Source organism: Xenopus laevis, chromosome 6S (genome assembly GCF_017654675.1).
Source record: "Xenopus laevis strain J_2021 chromosome 6S, Xenopus_laevis_v10.1, whole genome shotgun sequence".
Classification (NCBI taxonomy): Eukaryota; Metazoa; Chordata; class Amphibia; order Anura; family Pipidae; genus Xenopus; species Xenopus laevis.
In genome coordinates this window covers 91,872,576-91,884,719 of record NC_054382.1, presented here as the reverse complement: position 1 = coordinate 91,884,719, position 12,144 = coordinate 91,872,576, and positions in this window count along the sequence as shown.

Here is a 12,144-nt window from a genome sequence, read left to right as displayed (position 1 = left end):
TGAGGTATAATCTCTGTAAATCGGTATGAAAATGTGTTGGTGCTATATAAGTGCCAGGAACCATGTGCCAGTTCTATCTAGAAATTGAGTTGATGCTTCTGTTCTTTTAAATTGTGTAAAGAAAAGAAAAAGGGGTTGTTCATCTTTGAGTTAACTTTTATTATGATGTAGAGAGTGATATTCTGAGACAATTTGGTTTTTTATTTTTTATTATTTAAGTTTTTCAATTAATTCGATTTTTATTCAGCAGTTTTCCAATTTGCATTATAAACAATCTGGTAGCTAGGGTCCAAATTAACGTAGCAGCCATGCATTGATTTGAATAAGAGACTGGAATATGAATAGGAGAAGACCTTACTAGAAAGATGAGCAATAAAAAGTAGCTGTAATAATAAGTGTATAGCCTTACAGAGCATTTGCTTTTAGATAGGGTCAGCAACACCCATTGGAAAGCTGGAAAGAGTCATAAGATAAATGCAAATAATTATAAAACTGTCAAAAATATGAAAACCAAAGGAAAAGTTGCTTAGAATTGGCCATTTTATTACATACTAAAAGTTAACTTCAAGGTGAACCACCCCTTTAAGGGAATAACATCCTAGCAACAGCAATGCCTTTAAAGGAATGTGAAAATTGTATTTATTTTTTTGGTGTTACTGCTGTTTATTCCACAGTTCTTGTTTTGATTGTTTCCATTTGTTATAACACTACTGATTTGTAAATTGAACTAAATTGAAATGACCCCCCATCATTTATTCTCATTGTGTTCTAATTGGAAACACATCTATCTTAAACAGTCAGCTTGGGGATTCTCCTTTTTATCCTGGCAAAACAACATATCAAGGTGCAGCTGTAGTGCGTCCCTCACGTGTGCGCTCCACCCCATATCAAGTAAGACCAGAAATCACTTTGCATGTTGTGTTGATATTCAGCTTATGAAAACTTGTGATCTCCAAGGGTAGGCATTATGGGCAAAATAGATCTGTCCTATATTTTTACTATACGAAGTTTAGATCATTACTTGCAAAGAAATTTTGACTCCTCCCCCTCAAATGCCTGCATTTGCCAACACATTATTGTGACTGGTTTGATAAGGCACAGTTACAAGTTTAAATTTTTATTCCATTATTAAAGGAACAAAAAAAAAAAAATACATCTTGACACAGACATAAAATCTTCCCTTCTAAAGATACTTGGATAAAGTGAATTCTATGACATTAAAATTCTTGTTTTTTATCATTGTGTTGCAAAGTAACAACTTGATAATCTGGCAATAGTAAAATCTGATGCTGTTCAAGAATCAAATCAAATTCTGCTTGGTTTTCCAATATTAATAAAAAGGGGCACTAATGTTAAAGATTTTTGTGAATGTGTGCTCTGTGATCCTTCATTAACAATGCAATGATAAACAGAGAATGATACCTCACAGATAAGGTCACATACACTAAAAAATAATTTGTGTTCAAAATGTATTTTATATTGTTTTAGTGAATGAAAAAAAATTAGGATTATGTGAACTCCTCAAAAGTAAATGAGGCAGTGCAGTGTCGGACAGGGGGGGGTTGTCTGGCCCACTGGGCTGCCACATCAGGGGCCCCCACACACCTGACCTGGGCCCCAACCCCCCTCTCCAGCCAAAATCCAGCCAAAATCCAACTTCATTCACCCCATTCTCCTCCATCACCAGCATGTACCTGCTTTTCTTCTATTGGTTGGGGCAGGGAGAGTTCAGGCACAGAGTTCCAAGCAGGGGGGGAGTGGATCTGGGCTGGTGGAGCTCAGAATGTTTACCAGCTGGCCCAGTGTTACCCTGAGGTAGTGATTATAAAATTCCATTTTTTTATTCTTGCACACCGTATGACTAAGGTTTTAACTACCTCTACATGAATACACTACTACTGTACTCAAGTATTTAAAAAAAAAAAAAAAACATGAAAATCGGTTAAAAAATCCGATTAAAAACAATCAGAAAAAAATGATGGAAATCGGATTTTTCCCGGAAAGCAAATTTTCGGGAAAATGTAATAATAAATAAGTGTAACAAACCCGAGCAGATTTGATTGGAGTTTGTAGCAGAAAATATTGAGATAAATTCGAACTTTGATAAAAATAAACCCTAAATATAGGCAGCGCAAAACTGAAGATGCTTTCAACCTCTCTGTATATTATTATATATTTAATCTTGACATATAAAAAGGCTTATACAGGTACAGTATAGAATCCGTTATCCGGAAACCCTTTATCCAGATTACGCCAAATTACGGAAAGGCCGTCTCCCACAGACTCCATTTAATCCAAATGATCCAAATTTTTAAAAATGATTTCCTCTTTCTCTGTAATAATAAAACAGTACCTTGTACTTGATCCAAACTAAGATATAATTAATCCTTATTAGAAGCAAAACCAGTCTATTGGGTTTATTTAATGTTTAAATGATATTCTAGTAGACTTAAGGTATGAAGATGCAGTTTTCCAGAATGCCCCAAGTCCCCAGCATTCTGGATAACAGGTCCCATACCTGTATATACATTAAAGGATAAGTAAACCTTTAAAATAAGTGTAAAAATGGCGAGGGTGCCATTCTAAAATATTTTGCAATGTACTGTACAGTCTGACCACCAAGTAGTCAAGAAAGTTGTTAGGAGAAAGCAAAAAGCTGCTCTGATGTTTTTCTGCAGACCTTTTCTAAGCAGAAGAACATCAGAGCAGCCTTTTTCTTTCTCCTGACAACTTCCTTGACCACTTGGTGGTCAGACTGTTTGGAAACTGACCAGCAGGTGGTTCTGTTGTATGTTATCAGTACATGTATCCCTTAATATCTTGGAATAAAAACAAAATAGATAATGAATGCACATTGCAAAATATCTTGGAATATCACCCTCATCATTTTTACATTCACTTATTTTAAAGGTTTACTTACCCTTTAAGTGCCTGTCCCAGTTGAGCTCACAATCTACAATTCCTTATCACATTCTCACAACCTGTCTGTATGTTTTTGGATTCTGGAAGATGCTAACACAAGCACTTGGAGAACATGCAAAGATCTTGCTCATGGTGACCTGACTATGATTGAGATTAGGGTCCCAGCGCTTCAAAGGCAGTCGTGCTAGTCAGTGAGCTTTTGTACACGCCTGCATATCCATGATGCAATTAGCTGTAACAAGCTGCCCTAATCATTTGTTATTAGTAAGCCATGTTTTGCTTCTTGGGTGTATTTAATAAGACTGTTATGTTGTGTCTAAACAACTAGACACATGGCATTTCTCTAGCATTGCAGTAGAATCTATTGATGTGGTAATGGCAATAGCACTTCTATTATTGTACCCGGTTTATGCATTTTCCCTGATTAAACATTAGAATCATAAGTCAAAAGAAGCAGTGATGTATCACATGTATACATGAAACACTGAGCATTATTACATTATGGGTTTATTTATTAAAGTAAGAATGGTAAAAACTCAACAAATTTGAGGTTTTTTTAATATAAAATCAGAATTGTTAACCTTGAATTTTTCAAGATTTATTATACCCTGAGGATGCAAAAATTCAGAATCCGAAAATACTCCCATCTTCAACTTGTCGAGGTCCTGTAGAAGTTAATGGCAGAGGTCCTATTTTAATTTGAAGATATTGTGGTCTGCGCTGGGTTTCGTATGATAATTTGAACATTAAGATTAACAATCTGAAAAAGTCGCGGTTTACGCGCGATGATCCGAAAAGGTCACGGTTTTTCCCGAACAGATTTTTTGTTTTTTTAATAATAAATACGGGTAAATTGTGGATTCTAGTTTGTCCCGACTCCAACACCTGTTTTGCACAACTGAACTGTAACTCTAATAAAAAGACACTTTTAGTTACAAAGTTTGTTCAAAGCATGCATAAGCTGATAATGCTAAATAAAGAGAAAAGCAGGTATGTTCTTTCTCCCCCTAAAGATACTTTTTTCACTTAGATAGGACTGACGCATGGACACTGCGTCAGCTTATGCATGCTTTGTACAAACTTTGTAACTACAAGTCTTTTTTTATTCGAGTTACAGTTCAATTGTGCAAAACAGGTTTTCCCAGGGGCTATATGTAGGGAGTGCTGTGGTAAATTGGGTAATATATATATATATATATATATATATATATATATATATATATATATATATATATATATATATATATATATATATATATATATATATATATATATATATACACTGTACTGTAAAATTCCACTTAAGAGCAAGCTGCAAAATGCACTCCATGTAATCAAGGAAACTGCGAATGTGTGAAGCTAATCAGGATCCTATAGTAAACTAATACCTCATATAGTGGCACACAGACTTAGGAGATACGCATCCTTTCTCACAGACATCAGCAGTGCCAGTCACGTGCCCTTAACATACCTCCCAACATTTTGGAAATAAAAAGGATAAAAGAAGTTGCAACGCAGTGTGGCAATTTTTTTTTTGACCATGCCCATTTTTCTGGCCACAGCCCCTAATTACTATGTTCATTTTACAACAGTTAAAATATACAAAAAGGGGGGTTGTGAGAGCACTCAAAAGGCTAACGTAAAGTATATTTAAAGGAACAGTAACACCAAAAAATTAAAGTGATTTAAAATAATGAAAATAACATTTAGTGTTGCCCTGCACTGGTAAAACTGATCTGTTTGCGTCAGAAACACTACTATAGTTCATAGTTCAAGCTGCTGTGTAGCAATGGCAGAAATTGAAAAAAAGGCTATATGGCACAGGTTAAATAATGGATAACAGATAACTTATGTTCTACAGAGCTTATCTGCTGTGTAACCTGAGCCTTTTCTCCTTTAAATGACTGCCCCCATTGCTACACAGCAGCTTATTTATATAAACAATCATAGTTTCTGAAGCAAACACAGCAGTTTTATCAGTGCAGGGCAACAGTGCATTCTATTTTTATTACTTTAAAACACTTTAATTTTTTGATGTTACTGGTCCTTTAAGTATAATGGAAGTGCTACTTTTTAATGCACATTCCCTGGTGGCTTATCAACTTTATCATCATAACTTTGTAACTAAAAAACCCTGTTTCGTAAACAGACACTGTGCCCCTATTCATTTTTCATGACAGACATAGTGTGGCCCCTTATTATTTCAGACAGATATAGTGAGGCCCTTTAGTATTTTAAGAGGTTTCACCAATCCAAAAGAAAACAAAAGTCATGGCCCCTTTGCATTTCATGATAAGCTGTGGTTGGGGAAGGGTCTGTACAACTGCAGCCTCTGTGGTTGAATCCACCAGGATATCGACTCCCACACCCTCTGAGGTATATGTATGGGACGGTCCAGGTTCTGAGGGTCCAGTTGCATGTGTCTCAGAATCAAGCCCTGTAATGGTCTCGTGTGGAGGTGAGCATTTGGTGATGCTGGGAAAGTTGATACCATCATTCCCAGTGCCCTTGTGGCTACATGTAATGAGATAATCACAGTAGATTGTAAGATGGATAGGCGTTTGATGAGGCAGGAGATCTTGTCTAGGAGGAAGGTGCATTGCCTGTTGGAGTCTATGAGCAGGCCCAGATACTTCTGGTGTTGGGACGGGGTGAGGCTGAATTTTTTATAGTTGATCTGCCAACCGATCCTGGAGAGAATGTTGAGTACTGTGGCTGTCTGTGTGATTGCTTCAATAGGGCCTTGATCAGCAAGTCATCTATGTAAGGAATTACCTTCAGCCCTTATAACCTGAGGTGTGCCAAGGCTGCTGCCAAAGCTATTATGACTTTGGTGAAGATGTGTGGGGAGAAGGTCAGGCCGAAAGGTAAAGTCACAAACTGCGAGTGAAGTCCTGTGACGAAGAAGGATCTTCCGATCTTAGTAGCCAAGCCACCTGTTCAATCCACACCTTAATGGCATTGGATACCCATGCAATGGCAAAAATGGGTCTGAAGGTGGCTCCGGGGGCTGTGAAAATGGCTTTACAGAATCCCCCCCATTCTCTTGTCCACCGGATCCTTGAACGCTGCTGCGCCAGCTACCGGTATACTAGTGGTTTTGAAAAATCTGGATTATCAGAGTGTTGACCACCGGTGGAAAACACAATAGGTAGATGCATTCCTGTTAAGATTTAATAAGATTGAGTAAAGCGCCTAGGAAAATTGGACCCGCTGGTCCAGTGTTTTCCATTGGGCTTTGATCATTTTGTTGAGTTGATCATAGGCTGGAAAGACCAGAGATGACCCCGGATCGGGGGAGGAATCCTCTAAGTCTAGGGTCTTGAGTACAGCCTGAATAAGACCCTCCACCTCTCTCTGTGTTCTGGGTATTGGAATAAGGTTTTGAATCCTCCCCTGACAGCACCTGGCCTTCTTCCTTGGATTCTGGGTTCTGCTCTAAGGGGGATCCAGGGGGTGAGGTTGGTGCTCTCTTGTGTTTGGCAGAAAGCTGGTCCCAGAGAGTGTGGGAAGGCTCTGAAAGCCGCTCCTGAACTCTATCTAGAATTTCTGGTATGTGAGCTAAGTTCTGCAGTCCCACTAGGGAATGGGAGAAAACTCAGAATCCATGCTTACTTGACTCACCATAGCTGTCATGGAGCTGGGTGGTAAGGTCGCAGGAAGTGGACCAGGGACAGGGTTAGGGTGAGCAGATTTACAGGAAGCACAGTAGTGGCAGCGGAAGCCGCTTGGACTTTTTTTTCGCAAAAGGAGCAAGCAAAGTAGGACACCAGAGTGGGGGGTCTGGGATGCATGTGGGTTCTGGGGAGTGAAGCCTCCTCTACGGGGTCTGCCATTACAGGCTGCTGGAGAAGAAGAAAGAGAGAAGGGCAGGCAGAGGTTGAGTCACTTATCTGCAAAGTGCGTCCCCCAAGGTAGCCTATGAAGTGCAGGAAGGCTGCCTTGGAGGATGATTGAATCTCTACTATGGATGGCTGAATGCATCAGGATGGAGAGAGCTGGAAAGAGTTCAGGATGGAGAGTGCTGATGGAGAGTGTGGTGTGACAAGATGTCGACTGGAAGTGACATTACACGGAAGACTCACAACATCTGCGGAAGACCTCGCAAGCTTGTTGAAAACTTACGAATCGATGAACGGAACCGCACCGGGAGAGGGAGGGCCTGAATACTTACGCCCATCCTGTGAAAACTAATGCCCATCACTTTGAAGATAGATCAGGAGAGGGTGTACTAGCGCAGTGCCCTGGGGAGCGGGAGCCAGTGGACCTCCAGATCAGGGGATCCCTAACCTGCAGCCTCCGGGGAGCAGGAACGCTAAAGGTGGCAGTAGTTTCAGAGGCGCAAATAAAGTCCAGAGACTCTGCAGTTCACTCCCTTTGCCGGTTTTAAAATCTGTTCTCCTTCAGATGAATCACAATATAGTCTTTCAATTGTAGGAAGAAAACCAGCGCTATAAGCTCAAGGATAGACAAAAAAAGTAATATATAGTGTAGTAATTTTTAGATAGAGTTACACCTCTTTGTACAATTGCTAGGGGGGTGTTCTTTTTCTTCCACCAAAGGGTTTAATTGCCCTTTAACTGTTTGTGTTTTTTTTTTTAAATTATATGTGATCACCTCCTCTGTGCAAGTAATGGATACTCACAAACGTTTAAATGCATCACTAGCATAAAGATACAGTTGCTCCTCCAATGTAAAGCATCACTTGATTTCTAAAAAAAGGATGTGCTAAAATCGTGTAAAAACTTCTTTAATAAATACTTAGATAGTTTCATAGGGGCTGAGTGGGGCAGTAGAAATAAATCCCTGGCCCCCAGGTGGTGACATTGCCTTAACTTGGGATTCTGGCCATTTGCTCCCAGATCACCATGTCCTTCCTCCTTCAGAGGACACTAAAACAAAACTGGAGATCCAGGGAAGCAGACAGGGGATGTAGTCCTGAGATGGAGGAGGAGTCAACTTTAACCTTTCAGTGTCCTTTCTCCAGCTGCAGATCTATATCCCCTTGGTGCCTGTGTACCCCAACCTAGGGAAGAAGAGTTATTTTCTGTGTTAGCCCCTGTAGAACAGTGCTGTCCAACTTCTGTGGTAGCGAGGGCCGATTTTTCTGGCCTACATTGTAGAGGGCCGATAATGGAAACCTGTGCTGACCACTCCCTGTTTTTAAACCACACCCACAGCGTATGCCACAGCCAGGGAGCATAGGGCAGGCAGAGAATGGCACACACAGGCAGAGTATGACAAGCAAAGTATGGCACACACAGGGAGCATAGGACATGCATGGTAGTGCACACGCAGGCAGAGTATGGCAAACACAGGGAGCATAGGGCAGACAGAGTATGGCACACTCAGGTAGAGTATGGCACACGCAGGCAAAGTAGGACATGCAAAGTATGGCACACACACAGAGGGAAACCTATCAGGACTATAACATGAAGTTCATACTGTGCTACATACAGTGACGCAGTGCTGGTGCCCCTCCAGCAGTTTGTATAAAGTGTGAACAGGTGAACAATGTGGTTCGTTTCAGTCTGGGTCTGAGATGTGAACAGTACAGGCCTTTAGGATGTGAAAAAGTGTGAATAATGCAGGGGGGATTACATGTGTGAACAATACAGAGGTTTCAACAATGCAGGGGCCAGTTATTCTCTGTAGTGATACCTATTAAATGTTACACATTGTAAGCAGACACAGCAGGTAGACTTTTATTTGGGGCCACACAAGGGGGGATAGCCAGTTGAACAGCCCTGCTGTAGAATATATGTTTGTTTATTTGCTGATAAGTCAGTTTCATGTGCAGTTATGGTATACAGCCTAGTGTAACTTTCATGTGAATGAAGAGTTTGAGTCTTCATAATTTCCTGCACATATTCAAATACATAACACAATTAAGGTAGATCTTTATTTCTAAGGGAATCCTACATAATTTGGTGATCCTTTAATTGTGGTCTATATGCTTTATATAAAGAAAAGGCAAGGGACGTAGTTAACACCAGTAATGAAAATTCTCACCAGAGTGGGGCTCTCCGGCTGGTTCCAGACAATCACGTGTCCCTCCTCCAGATCCCTGGCAGCGGATTCTTCTACAACCCCACAATTACTAACTTCTTTGACACACTTTTCTTGATGAATAAAAATTTCTTTATTTGTTTACATATAATAAAGGCTAGTCAGCTTTGGCCTAGTGCATAATGCTTACTACAGACGCGTTTTGTGCCCCATGGCATTTCCCCAGAGTATAACATGTCTTTCCACAATATAATACTTTATAGCCATCTTTAATTGGGTCGGAAGGGGGCTAACAAGAACATGTCCAACAGTGACTACTCCAGATCAGAAAGGTCAGGAGATGTAATAACGACCCGTACAGGTCAACCACAAACGACTGACCCTTCTTTTTTAGGGGTAGGCAACAGAAGAGGGTCAGAAGAGGGGGGGAGAGAACTAAGAGATCGGGAAAAGTGGGCTTACCGTCGACAGAACCATTGGGAACGGGGTCAGTACAGGAGGAGAAGGAATCAGAGATATTAAACATTATTAATCTCAGTGACCATGTACTCACCCCAACCCCATGCATGACATCAGCGCTTTTTCCCGATATAAAGATCTATTTCTATTTTGCCGTAAACTATTATTAAAAAAGCATTTTCACAGAGACACTGACCCAGATTGACGAGTTTTGGCTAATCCCCTCATGGCCATCTGTGACTCCCAAAATCCACATGACCTGGCTATTCGTCAGCAACCGCCACACAAGAACAGATAACATTGGATCAGGCTATTAATGATCTACAAGATCTGTTGTTAGAACAAACAGAATCAACTCAGACGTTGAGACCTAAGAGCAAATTTATGCCCCCCAGGAATACTAGTTCTGCTGTAACCACTTTTGGGGAACTGGTGATGAGAGATTTTATGTGTATGCCCAATAACAGTAATGATAATTTGAAAAAAGCAGATAAGCTAGCACTACAACAGATTGCTTCTTGGGAGGATGTGGTCATTAAACCTTCGGATAAAGGCGGTAATATTGTTATATGGCCAAGGGTTATGTACCTCACAGAGGCCCTTAAAGGAATTGTTCAGTGTAAAAATAAAAACTGGGTAAATAGATAGTCTGTGCAAAATAAAAAATGTTTCTAATATAGTTAGTTAGCCAAAAATATAATGTATAAAGGCTGGAGTGAATTGATGTATAACTTGTCAGTCAGAACCCAACTTCCTGCTTTTCAGCTCTCTTGGTTTACACTGACTGGTTACCCTGGCTACCAGGCAGTAACCAATCAGAGACTTGAGGGGGGGCCACATGGGTCATTTCTGTTGCTTTTGAATCTGAGCTGAATGCTGAGGATCAATTACAAACTCACTGAACAGAAATGTACCATGTGGCCCCCCTTCAAGTCGCTGACTAACTCAGAGTTATAGAGCTGAAAAGCAGGAAGTTGGATTCTGGCTGTTTTATTAGACATCTGTTCACTCCAGCCTTTATATATTACATTTTTGGCTAACTAACTATATTAGAAACATTTTTTATTTTGCACAGCCTATCTATTTACACAGGTTTTATTTTCACACTGAACTATTCCTTTAAGCAACTCAATGATACCTCCTGCTACAAAAAACTTCTATCCGATCCCTCTATAAGGTTTAGGTCCCTATACAATGGACAGTCACCAGACTGGTTTAATTTCTAAAAATGAATACAAAGCGTTATTCAATGAAACTTCCGTTACTCCGACTTTCTATATGCTGCCCAAAGTACATAAAAACCTACAGAAACCACCTGGTCGACCTATTGTTTCAGGCAATGGCAATATTTGCGAGAAAGCAAGCCAGTATATAGATATCAAATTACGTCAATTTGTGGTAACGTTACCATCATACATTCGTGACACCAGTGACCTATTACATAAACTTTCACAAGTGAAGGTAGATAAAGGGACCCTGTTGGTTGGTTGTGATGTTGAATCACTTTATTCCTCTATCTCACATAAACAGGGTATCAAAGCAATCCGTTACTTTATGGAAACAGAAAGCATGTGAGGGGGTGAATACAGAGATTTTCTGGCGGACCTCACAGAATTTTGCCTCAATCATAATTTTTTCACATTCCATGATAAGTTCTATTTACAAATTAGGGGTGTTGCAATGGGTGCTGCCTTTGCACCAACATATGCAAACTTATTTATGGGATGGTGGGAGGCATATTATGTTTTTGGCGACCAGATGGCCTCATATGTTCAATATATTTCACACTGGTTTCGGTACATTGACGACCTGATATTCCTCTGGACGGGTGATATGACAGCTCTGACCGAATTTCTGAACCTTCTTAATCATAATGATTTAAATATTAGACTGACCCACACAATTAGTGAGAAAAGCTTGGACTTCCTTGATGTGACACTGATCATTCAGGAAGATGGCTCTATAAGTACAGATCTATTCCGCAAAACCACTGCGACCAACTCTATTCTGCACTTTGATAGCCACCATCCTATTTCCACTAAAAGAGGTATTCCAGTTGGGGAATTCTTGCGCCTTAGGCGCAATTGTTCAGATTTGTCAGTCTTTAAATCAAGGGCAAGTGAACTAACCAAACGCCTACAAGAGAGGGGGTATTCATCGACTATAATTCGGAGCGCGTATTCTAGAGCTTTAAAAACCTCTAGAAATTCCCTACTTGAGGGCCGCAAATGATCTACATCCGACGCAGATCAACCTGTTCGATTTATTGGCACTTATTGCAAACAATGGTCAACCATTGATACTATATTAAAGAAACACTGGCATATTCTACACACTGACCCAACACTGGGCAAATTATTGGGTCCAAGACCCCTGACCTGTTGCTGGAGGGCACCCAATCTAATGGATCGATTAGTTAAAAGCCATTTTGCTAGACCACCAACTAAACCCACACGGGTAAGCACTTTTGCCTGTGGTAGATGTAGGGCCTGTGTCCTTATGCGTAACCAGGATACAGTCACTGACAGGTTTGGCAGGATACATAAGATCATACAATCATTTACCTGCACCACCAACAATGTCATCTACATGTTACTTTGTCCATGCAACAAGTTCTATATTGGCAGAACCAACAGGCCTTTTAAGAAACGCCTTCTGGAGCATGTCTCCAGTATCGAGAATGCACCGGAATGGATTAAGAATCATAGAAAATTAATGATTTTCCTACCGAAATTTCTGTATTATTTTTGAAAT